The following is a 12,203-nucleotide window of genomic DNA, read 5'->3' on the forward strand; positions in this document are numbered from 1 at the left end:
TTGATTATTAACTAATTAACGAGCCCTATAAAAAGTCGATTAGTCAAATATTTTTTTGCAAACGTGTATACAAAATTGAAGAAAATGTAAATACAGATTTCGAGAAAAACGCGTTTAAAGTTTTCAATTTAGTTCTTGAGTATTTACAGTTCTCGGAGGCTAATCTGTTCTATATTCTAAAGATATATAATAATCATTCAGCTTCTTCATTAGTAATTTGGATTTTATGAGCTACTCGGAACTCTCTCGTGCTACTTATTAACAAAGGAACTGATCCTCATCGATTTTAATGAGCTTTGGATATGTTGCAGAGCATGAAAAAATATTAAATCCATATTTTTTTATTTGTGCTTATTTTGAGATTTAGAGGGAGCACCTTTTCGAAAAAATCGTTTTTTTTTCTTTTGAAGCGAATATTATCGAAATTATAAGAGATAGAAAAAATTTTCCAGAGTAAAAATTGAACGGCTTTAAGAGTACTTTAGAACTACAATAAAAAAATTTTTTTTAAATTATAATAAATGATTTTTGTCTCTTGCAATTTTTTTGTAAAGTTGATAGTATTTGAATAAAAAATTATATAAGACCAATATTTGGCAATTTTTGGTAATTAATATCTTGTTAATTATTGCGAATATTGTAAAATGGTAAAGGACTTTTCAACTCAGTTTAGCTCTATCTACATAAAAGTGATTAGTAAAAACTTTCGGGACACTCTGTATATATATATATATATATATATATATATATATTTTTTTTTTTGTATGTTGCTTCACGCATCGTAATCCTAATATAAATTGAAAGATGGTAATCTCCTGCAGTGATATACAAGTTTATTATTCTGACACTGACAAGTGCCTGCTGCTTCACTTCGAGTTCCGTAAATTCTCCGCATTTTGATTAGAGAGAGCTCATATATCGTCGTAGAAAGCTTAAAAGTACGCCGCGGCATAAGTATGCTAGCCGGAAATAATAGAGAACACGTCACTTGTATATACGTTTTTCTTATATTATGCTTTATTGTATTGCGAAATATTTACATTTACGCCATTTTGCGTAAATTCACATAATTTCCAGTCAAGTTTAGCATGTCGGAGGGCTAAAGTACGACGAAAAGAAATCCTTTGAAATTCGATGAACCGAAAATACATCGTGGATCGAATAATTAGGGTATGCAACGTGATACGTGTATCTGGGCAGTGTACGTTTCTGACGTCATCGCAATATATGTAAAGAAATGTTTTTTGGACATAAATTCGGTCGGAACATCCAAAATTTGTTAATATTTCCGACGCAATTTTATATTTGTTCTTTTGACAACGAGTTATCTATAATCTTCATTATAACTTGATCTAAAGATTTTTCTTTTCTTTTTTTCAATTCCCTGTATAGATTTCGGATCCCTACAGGATCACAGTATCATGCGTATCAGTAAGCTTTAGAGCAGGCCTGTCCAATTTGAGTTCCAGAGTCAAAACACAAAGCTATCGATGCAAAAAATTCAATATGGATAAGATTTCGGGGACTGTAAAGTGTTGATAAGCATCACTCAGATGTTTTTTTGCGTCGATGGCTTTGCGTTTTGACTCCGGAGCTCAAATTGGAAGTCTGCTTCTTCGGGGACAGAGGCTCGCTTATGTTTTAGAATTCATAGTAATGGAATTTTCTTAGGACCGGTACGGTCTGTAGGACCGGTTGTTCCATCTTTAAGTAAACTATGTGGTAATTTACTTATTGGACAACAAAAGAGTAAAAGAGTAAGGATGCCGTCCTATAGAGCGGAAATTGGCAACGGAACGGAACTCGCGGAATCAACACGAATCACAGTCACTCCGTTTTCTTTCGTATGCTTTTCCTAAATTCTTTATGTCCCATTGAGCGGAAGCGGAACTCGCGGAATAATATAAAATCATATTTTTTATGTTATTTATAATAATTGAAATAATAAAAATAATATTTTAATGAAAATATAATAATGTATATAACAAACTGGTAAACACTAGAACTTCTATAACAGTAAAATATTTTTAACATAATCGTAAAACTATCTCATGGTTGGCAGAAACTTGATTTCGCTCTTCCGCGTTTACCACTCAATGGGACATAATATTGTAGAAAGAAAATAAACGGAATCGTAGGCTGCTGATTAATATCTACATTCATATTTACTGTAATCATCGAATCATTAACATTCTGCTACTGTGTCCATATTAATGAAGAAGACAAATAACAGTATGTAAACAATCGCATTATATGGACAATGACTGTAATATATAATACATCAACAGAGCATAAAATATTGAAGTTATGTGTAACTTTCGTTCATTCTGCAAATACTAACGGTGAAATTATAGCGAAAATAGCGGAACGACTGTGATTCATCGTGTTGATTCCGCGAGTTCCGTTCCGTTATTAATTTCCGCTCTATGGAACGGCACCCTAAAACATAAGAAAGTAGACATAAGAGAGTAAGACAGTGAGCTGAAGTTTACCGAAAGATGGAACAATCCAGCCTCAAAATTTGTAAACACTCAAGAGAACTTAGTTTAATGCCGACTGTAGACTAGCGCAATATTTGTTGCGCGCGATATCCAATGAGCATACAGTTTTACCGATGTTCTCATTCTAAAGTTATACGTTCATTTGATATCGCGTGTCGCATGCGACGAACATCGCGGTGATCTGCAGCCGACATAAGGTTGGGTTCACACCTTTATGGAAAAGTGGAAAAGCGGAAGCCAATCGGAACTCGCAGTAGTAGTAGGCGGTACATTTCGCTTGCCTGCTTCTGTCTTTCCGCGAGTTTCGATTGGCTTCCGCTTTCCCGCTTTCCATTTTTTTTGTCAAGGTGTGAACCCGACCTAATATCGAATCCGAAGGACGACCGCGAAAAATCGCATATGCGGGGCGCAGGTGGGATCGAACTCGGATTTACAGATCGTGAGTCAATCGCACTGAGCGACGAGCCTCGGCACCTCGATCTAAAGATTTGTAGTTGTCACAGCAGTTCTGAACTAAACACGCGCACGCACACATATATTTCATCGTTAAAATATACGTACATCGCGTAAAAAAGTATATGAACTATACGTTGCGTGCAATAGATAGCTTCTAGCTACTTCGCTCGCGCAGACAGCAGCTTTTTATACATGCGTGTATACCTACATACAGTTTTTATATTTAGGGACATAATCGATCTCAGAGCCTTTTTCAGAGTCATATTTATGGGGCGTACGATAGTTTGCTGAATTTTGTAGCAACAAAAGCAACGAAAGTACGTTTATATTTAAATACACCGAGAAATCCTTTAAATATCGATCTTGCATATAATATAGATGGTCTAGTGAGAGTGTTGATATCACGCGCTTCGAGATGTGTGGATGAAATATTATTTTATTACATAAAACAAACATGAACACGAAATAATCCTTCGTTTTTTTTACATTTGATGGATTTATTCATCACGATTTGATCATTGTCGCTATCATCCACAATTATTAAGGCACACTATGAGACCTATATCTATTATCAGAGAATTGAAAGATTTCTCTATGTGAAAATTAAATTTTGTTTTCTTTATAATCGATAAATATTTAATATAATTTTTAATATTTATAACACACTTACCTACCATTAGATTTTAAAAATATCATAATCATAATAATCACATCTAAATAAAACAAGCTTTTCAATTAAATTTCTAGTAGTATTGCCTTTTCGTACTACTTTATTTTAATATTATCAAATATTGGAAAAAATAAAAAGAATATTCGATACAATATTAACCAATTATGACTTTTTATCAGATATTTCTAATTGAATGTACGTACTTTAATATATGTTTATGTCGTAAACGTATTTTTCTCGTGATCTTCTGAAATTAATTGGCAAAGTTACGATCGCAACACCTCTTGTTTGAATCAATTTATCGTAACTAGATAGCAAATGGCGTGTATTGCTTTCATGCGAATATCTCTGCCAGTCTAGGAATAGCCATCGCGACCAGGCATATTATTATCTTTGCCATTAAAACATCCCCTTTAGTTAGCATTTCACCTTGCAACGAGGACAAAGTATCAGCGGTACGGCGCGGAGAACGTATCTCTCCGGCAGAGTCGATCTTACACGTCGTTGCTCGACAAAGTGAACCGACACCGTATACGTATTAATATCTAGGGTCCGTGGCTGTCACCCTCTCTGTATTTCTTCCTATCCTGCAGCTTTTAACGCTTCAAGTCTTCGCTCGTTGTGAGAGAGAATCATGCTCTGAAATCCGTCCGCTGAGCGACGAATAAATGCTCGCGCAAAATTAAATTATGTTGAAATACGCGATTGTATTGATATATGCGAAGCAGAGCTTTCGTAAAAGCATTTTCGTTATATCGCTATATGAGCTCCGTCTTCTGCAACACAAGATAGTTATGATAATTTTGATTCTGTGATGTCTCGTTACAATAAACGATCTTAATTTTGACAATAAATTTATACCAATTTCATATTAATACTTTTTTTTCTTTTTTTTCTTTTTTCTTTTTTTTATTAAAATGAGAATGAAATAGCTAGAATATTTTTTAAGTTATAAGCGATTAAAAATTGGAAACTTTTTTCAAATAAAATTGCCAGATTGTGTGAATAGTTTTTCTCTTTTGGAGAAAATAAAAACTTTATACATATATGTACAGATTTGAGATAATGGAAACATTAAAAGGAAGGCGAGTACGAGAAATATACGGAAAGGAGTTGGTGCATTTTAGGCGATTTGGGGAGCATGCAGAAATCATTGTGTTCACATTTTTTCTTACTCAATTTTACTTGCTAAATTCTAAAATCGCAGTTATATAAAATTGTTCTGGTATCCGGGAAATTTTTTTTTCACGTCTTAAACAGAAGAATGCAATATTAATTTTATCGCTTTCTTGAACTACATCTGCGAATTTCTCTTTGTTTTTATAAAAATCAATTATTATTAGAATCGTAACTTTTACTTGCAATATAGAATAAATAAGATTTTGTAATGAAGGCTATTATTGTAGAGCGTTTATGAAGCGGAATATTATTATTGGATTAATAGGATCTAAATATAAATTACTTTATATTTTTTTATTTACATTTGTACAGTTACATATTTACATTTTACATATACCTATATATATAAAACGTAGGGTGTTCCCAAACTTATGGAGGGTACTGTGTATATATATATATATATATATACACCCTACGTTTTACAGGTTTGTAAATAATTATTTAATTGAAAAAAAATGAAATAAAAGTACATACATATATATGCGTTATCCATAACGACTATAACGTACATACGTATGTACTTTTATTTCGTCTTTTTTAAATTAAAGATTTAATAATATGCTATTAAAATATGGAATTTTAAAATGCAGTTCATATGAAATCTGATTTTTCGGGGCTATTTTATAATTTTTACAGAATCTGAAATCAACTTGTGACTCAAATAGTTTACCACTTTTATAGAAACTGTTAAATTACAATTAAATGTATACTGTGTATATACAACGAACACAAGTACAATGTTGCAAAACAAATGACAATACATATAAACAATGGACCAAAGCATGAAATTCAATCTTGAGTGCTTCGATGCTGTGAAATGATTGTCCAACATATTTTCGGCAAGTACAAATTTATAGATGTTCTAGATAAATGTTTATCGTTATTTAGAAGTCTTACGAATTTAAACCAAAAACATTTTTAGATCATTGTCACGTAATGGCTTTCCTGTAAAACGTAGGATGTTCCCAAACTTATGTTCCCAAACTTATATATATATATATATATATATGTAAAATGTAAACATGTAAATATATGTATACAGTGTGTTCCATTTTAATCGACCATCTTAAATATCTCTTAAACAGTATATTTTAGGGGAAAATGCTTTTAACAAAAGTTTTTTGACTTCGAGGGAGAGATAAAATGGTACCATTAGTTTGACCTTGGATGGCGTTACAAATAATATCCAGATCATCATCCTAAATAAGAGGTTTTAGCTATCGATTGCATACCTTGGATAATGCTGATGCCAATGATAATGATTGTAACTTTCAACTTTTAGTTCGAAAAACACTTAACGAAAAAATATTTTATTTTAGTGTTTTAAAAAACTCTTAAGATAAGTTACGAGAATATGTAATGAAAAATGGGAGTTTCATTTAAAAAATTCAGTGACCTAACTTTGATCTTAGTAACATCACCCAAGGTCAATGGTATCATCTTATGTCTCCCTCGAAGTCACAAAACTTTTGTCTAAAGCATTTTTTCTTAAATGCACTGTTTAAGAGATATTTGAGATTGTTGATTAAAATGAGACATCTTACACACACACACACACACACACACACACGCGCGCGCGCGCGCGCGCGTATATATATATATATATATATATATTTCATTACATGTACGAGTCGACTCCTACTCCTATCACGTATTCTATTTTGTTGTGTGTTCTCTCTTTCGCACATGTGTACAAAATATACAAATTCTGCGAGAAGCGCCTCTATTAAAAATAAGATGAAAGCAAAAAGAAATTCATAGAAAGTGATAAAATCAACCGTTGCTTTTTTCTGTTGAAAATATGAAAAAAAAATTTTTCGGATATCAGGATAATTTTGATTACAATTTTCGAATTCAGCGCAAGTAAAATTAAATAAGAAAAAATGTGAACATAACGATTTCTGCGTGCTTCCCAAATCGCCGAAAATGCATTAACTCCTTTGAACTAGTTATGCTAATTCCTTCTTTTTCCAAAATTAAGTTAATAATTTGCTTTCAATATTATTTTGATCTGAAAGGTTTTCCTTCATGTTTTTCTTCTCTTAATCTAAAATACTTTCTGCTCTCCCGCAGCTCAGTGATCTTCGATAGTTTATTATATTATTTATAATATTATTTTTGTAGCATAGATTACGTCGTTTCCTTCGCTTTTGTTATTTTAAGGGAATTTCGTTGTACGTATTTTTTTCGATATTGTTTTTTTCATCTATGTTGTTGCACTATTGTGTAAGCAAATTTGGACTTTTAGTTAAATTAAATAGACACAATTAACTACACGGTGGAAGGCGAGATAATATAGAGTCAATGTGAAGATAACAAGAAATTGACGCCAATTTAAGGGGATCCTAAAGACGATTAGTCATATTGTAAATAACATGCACACATAAACAATTTACGATCATTAATATATCATTATATCAATGATATAGTATATACTACATATATCAATATCTCACGCACATATCACACAAGTTTTCGTATAACGATAACGTTTTAATTAGATGTCCAAGTCTAATTTTAAGAATTCCATGTTGTTTCTTCGTGCAAACTATTAGTCTATGGATTGTTATTTCGTAAGTATAAATTGCACAGTTTTCATATGAAGTAAAAAAATTGTTACGATGTGACAGCTTTGGATCGCTATATTAGACTAAGATCTCTCTATTGTAAAGATCTCAAATTTTCTTCGAAATTTTTTGTTGTTCTCGATATAAACACTCTACCTTATACAGAGACATATTAATGAGTATACTTTAATCCTGGAAAAAGATTTTCGAATCTGTAAAAGAGGAAAAAAGTACAATTGTTATACAAATTATATGATTTAATTGATGATACAGACAATTTTAGAATTCCCTTAATGATCTTTCGATAATAAAAACAAATACAAAACAATAAAGACTGTGTAAGTCAGCGCGGTGTTAACAATGCGCAAATTAAATTAAAATTATTTTATTATAAAAACCCTTGATCACACATAAATAAATTTCAAAACGTACGTTTCGATTCAATTTTGAATCATCATCAGCGTGAACTTTTCATGACAATATTAAGAAACTAAATTATTATAATTTTGTGTTGCGAATTATTTGCGAAGCAATGCGAATCAAACCGCATTGTTACATTCAATGTTTCTTTTTCTGATCACAATCGTGGGAAGAATGAGAACCCATCCTTAATACACTCAACCAACTCCTAAGCTCGATGGAAAGGATTACATGTACCTTAACTATTATAAAAATTATTGAAGTAATAAGCGTAATTAATTTTGCTATTAGTATATCAATTACTCACCTCCAATTATTGTAACCAAACGAATTAAAAATAATTAAAATTATGCTTTATTTTCCCACAAGTCAATCATTAAAAAATATATAAAATTGTCACAAATAGAATTAAAATTAAAATAAAAATCGTCAAACGTTGACTAGATGACGAGTGAAAATGATGTACATTATGTTAAAACGTATAGGTCATATAAATAAACATCTAAATAGCACATACATAAAGTCAGAAATAATTAACTAAATCATTGTACATGAAGTCATAAATAATGACCAAATTGTTATAAATTTGATGTAAGCTCTCTGTATCCGTTTTCAAATTTAATCCATTTTTTTTGACTTTTTATATGTATCATTTTTGAAATGAGTCTTTTATTCATACACATTCTTTATATACATTCTTTCTGCATCTAGAATCATGATTTTATTCCAATTAAAATTATGATTATGATCCTATAGTCTGTGATGACAGAATGTGTTGTTGTTCTTCTATGTATATAATTAAAATGTTCTGATATTCTCGTTTTTAATTTCCTGCTAGTTTATCCAACGTAGGATGCATCAATTCTTACACTCAATTTTATATACTCTATTCATTTTATTGGAGTCCGGCAGAGAATCTTTATATACTTTAATAAACTGGTTTAATTTATTCATGTTATAAAAAAGTATTTTTTGTTGTATATTGTTAAATACGTTTTTATATTGTTCAGAAACATCTTTAATATAAAGAAAGATAAGCCACTTGTATTTTGTCTGATTTATGATTTCAGGTGTTTCCTGTGATTTTTGTTTCAAAGTTTTCTTATTAGTTAAACATTTAATTCTTTCTGCCATCGTCTCAAAGATGAATTGCATAGGATAGTCATTATTCAAAAGTATCCGTACTATTAGTTCAAGATTTTGTTAATCTGGAAACTCTGATTTTGTTAATCTGAAAACTCTGGATGTGATAAAAGAAACGCTTTGTTTGTGATTCCTATAATTATGTTTCTTTTTTTTGGGAAACAGGATGCTGGATTAATTTGCGCACTGTTAACCGCGCTGATTCATATAGTCTTTATACTAATTTATTGTTTTGAATTTGAGGAGTCCAAATATTGATATTTTAAAAACAAATATATTTATATTTTAATGATTCTATAATCGTTTTCTATTAATTAGGATAATTTTTAGTGATTATTAATATAAATTTTATTATTAGTAAATTATCACATTATTTATCCAATAGTTTGAATTTGATTCCATTGTTACATCTTTCATATGATCCATATCAACGAATAAGTCTAACGTTGATCCTCTTTTTACTTAACTTCCACATTCCTTTTATGTTTTTTGGACGTAGTTGCAAAGAGGGAAATTTATCGTCGTTCGTACCATTCACTTTTTCTATGCTCTAGAGGAACCTAATCCCTTCTTTCTTTTTTCGCGGAGATCTTCACTTCACATGGCTGGTGGACCAGTCGTAAACCGATGGATCTTTACGGCAACGGAGAGATTCGCCATTCGTGCGCACGCATATCAGATTTTCGCGGGATCGTCGTCGTCGTCGTCGTCATCGGCGTCGGTGTCGGCGTTGGCGTCGGCGACGCGGCGCGCCGCACCGCGTTTACCGCGTCCCAGTCGACAGTTCTCTCAGGATCGTCAGTAGTCCAACGACATTCCGTCGAAGTGCATCGACTTTATCTACCTTATGACGCCTTGTCGTAGTCGAGTGGTAGTCTTGCCGTACTATTTTCCTCAAGACACATTACCACGCGCGTTTCCCACAGCTCTGAATTCAGAGCGAACGAACGAACGTTCGCACGCGTTCAATGCCTTCGCCCCTTATCTTGTTGTCACCTCTCACCACTCTCGCGCCGCTTTCGCCGCCTCTATTATTTTCTGTCGCGTCTAGCCGCGTGCGGAGTGTACTCGCGCTTCTTATGTTTTTTCTCTCCCCACTACTTCTCTTTATCCGCCATTCTTCATCGCCTAGTGTATATGTATATACTCATAAGCTCTTCGTTATGTCAGTGAAAAAGATAGGGAAGAAAAGAACCGATGGTTCTTACTTTTTTCTATTTTTTAACACTTTTCTTTTCTTTTCTTTTCTTTTCTTTGTTTTTTTTTCTCCATTACTCCCGATTTGAAATCACGCTAGTAAAAGTCAAAGGATTAAAACATCAATTACGAATGGCCTTTCATTTCAGTCTCATGTTATACGTACGAATTGTCGATTTAATTTTCGCGAATTATCGGTTTAATCCTCTCATCATTTTCTCACACTTGTCGCGATTTGCTCTTCGACATTTGTTACGTTTTCCTTTTTCGCGTTGCGTCATAGCGCTAGAATGGCAGTCATAATATAAAACAATTTCAAATGAAAAAAATTGATAAAGAGTTTATTTTCGACCAAATTATATCTCGGCGAAATAATATTATTTTATTTCTGACAAATTTGTACATATAATTATATATGTTTATCATTGATATGTATCATAATCTCTTTTCTTTTTGCGTTTTTTTAACTACAATAGTTGAAATGTTCAGAAAGATTTTTTCTCCAATAGATTTTTAGCTAAAAATGTATAAAACGATTAGAAATTTAAAAATATCTATATATTTTTTGCAATATTTTCGTATGAATTTATAGGGAATGTTCATTTTCATGTGACGCCATTTTTATAATTGTTTTCTTTAAAGTTTTTTCAGAATTACGCGTTTTAAGTGTTAGCGTGGTTATATAGCTACATCTATAAGAGAGGAGCAAGAGGATGAGAACTATTTGTATGTGTCAATTGTACGTAATAATCGTATATACTTAATATTATTTTATTTCGCGAGTGATTGAAGCTTTTTGAAGGAAAACTTCGATTTTATATGCATCTTATTTTAGATTAATCAATTTCTTTTTCTTATATTATTCATCAGTTTATTTATATTTATTTACTTCAGCTTATATGTTAACGAAAATAAAAAAATAAAATAAAAAAAGGATTTGATTATATGTTAACAATATGAAAGGATTTGGTTTATAAATTTTTTTTAGCCGTCCATCTGTCCCTTTTATTAGCTAGTTATTTAACTAGCTAAATTCTAACATCTAATTCACGCACATTATTGTAAATAATATTTCCTTTGTTATTTCTGTTGCAAAAGTTTTTTCGATTAAGTTACTTTCTTAGCAATCTAAAAGCATCAAGCACACGTTTTCAATCTCAAAGTATCCCTGACTTTCTTTTTTCATCATATGAGGACGATTTTCTTATACAGATTTCAATTTGATTCATCTTATAGTACTTCCTATCTTCCGTTAATAATTCGCAACTATTTCGAAACCGCTGCAATAGACGCTCAGAGACGTCGATCAACTAACTTTTTCACATATATTTTTTTATAGGATATTCACATATATTCTTTTATCGAGATGCGATTGGTGACACTTATTTGCGAATGCAATTTCCACAACCATAAAACAGATGATGATACTTACATATGTTGTCACTTGATTATCTGACAATTGATTTTAAGTTGTACTCCTGAAAATTATTTAAAATATTTTAATTTTTTTTCTTAAACTCAGTTTCTTTAAATATTAATTTTTTCCATTAAATAATTATTTTAAAATATCGGAAAAGTGTGTGTAAAATATATGTATAGGATATCATTTTCTCTGAGTACTTGATTTTATATGATCTGAAAGTTAAGACAAATATTAAAATTTTATTTTAAATTTAGGTCTGTGCACGCGCATATAATAAAAAGAAGATAACCATATTATGCATAAAGAATGAATATGTGTAAGCGCATACAATATTACGCATAAATGTCAAATTTATTCATATAATTTGAGTCACATATTACATTATACATCACAACGCGACAAATTTTTCGACTTTTATCGATTTATCGCGACTTTGAATTTTTTGTGGTTTACATTGCATGATCTATTAAACGGAGATGGACATATAATATGAACAAATCGAAAACATTCCCATCATATATTAGTTTAGAATTTTCTCATTGTCGCTAATGGTTCCATTAATTTCGAATTTGAATAATTCGAAAAAGAACGATCGATATGTTTGGAGTAAAATTTTCTTATTGCATTATTATGTATTGGATTCCTTT

General features: G+C 31.3%; 1 long non-coding RNA gene across 3 annotated transcripts in view; it reads left to right on the top strand.

Moving 5' to 3' along the window:
• Positions 1–843: 843 nt before the first annotated feature.
• Positions 844–12,203, top strand: part of LOC105152580 (uncharacterized) — a 28,769-nt gene continuing 17,409 nt past the window's right edge. For 2 of the 3 annotated variants that reach the window (XR_015545821.1, XR_015545822.1), the window contains exon 1: positions 844–10,872. This is a non-coding gene — a long non-coding RNA (uncharacterized LOC105152580). Of the gene's footprint in view, positions 10,873–11,810; positions 11,873–12,203 lie in introns of all 3 variants that reach the window. The other variant, XR_015545820.1, reaches the window with a different exon arrangement.

This window comes from Acromyrmex echinatior, chromosome 8, assembly GCF_024713525.1.
Source record: "Acromyrmex echinatior isolate Ae372 chromosome 8, ASM2471352v2, whole genome shotgun sequence".
NCBI classification, from domain to species: domain Eukaryota; kingdom Metazoa; phylum Arthropoda; class Insecta; order Hymenoptera; family Formicidae; genus Acromyrmex; species Acromyrmex echinatior.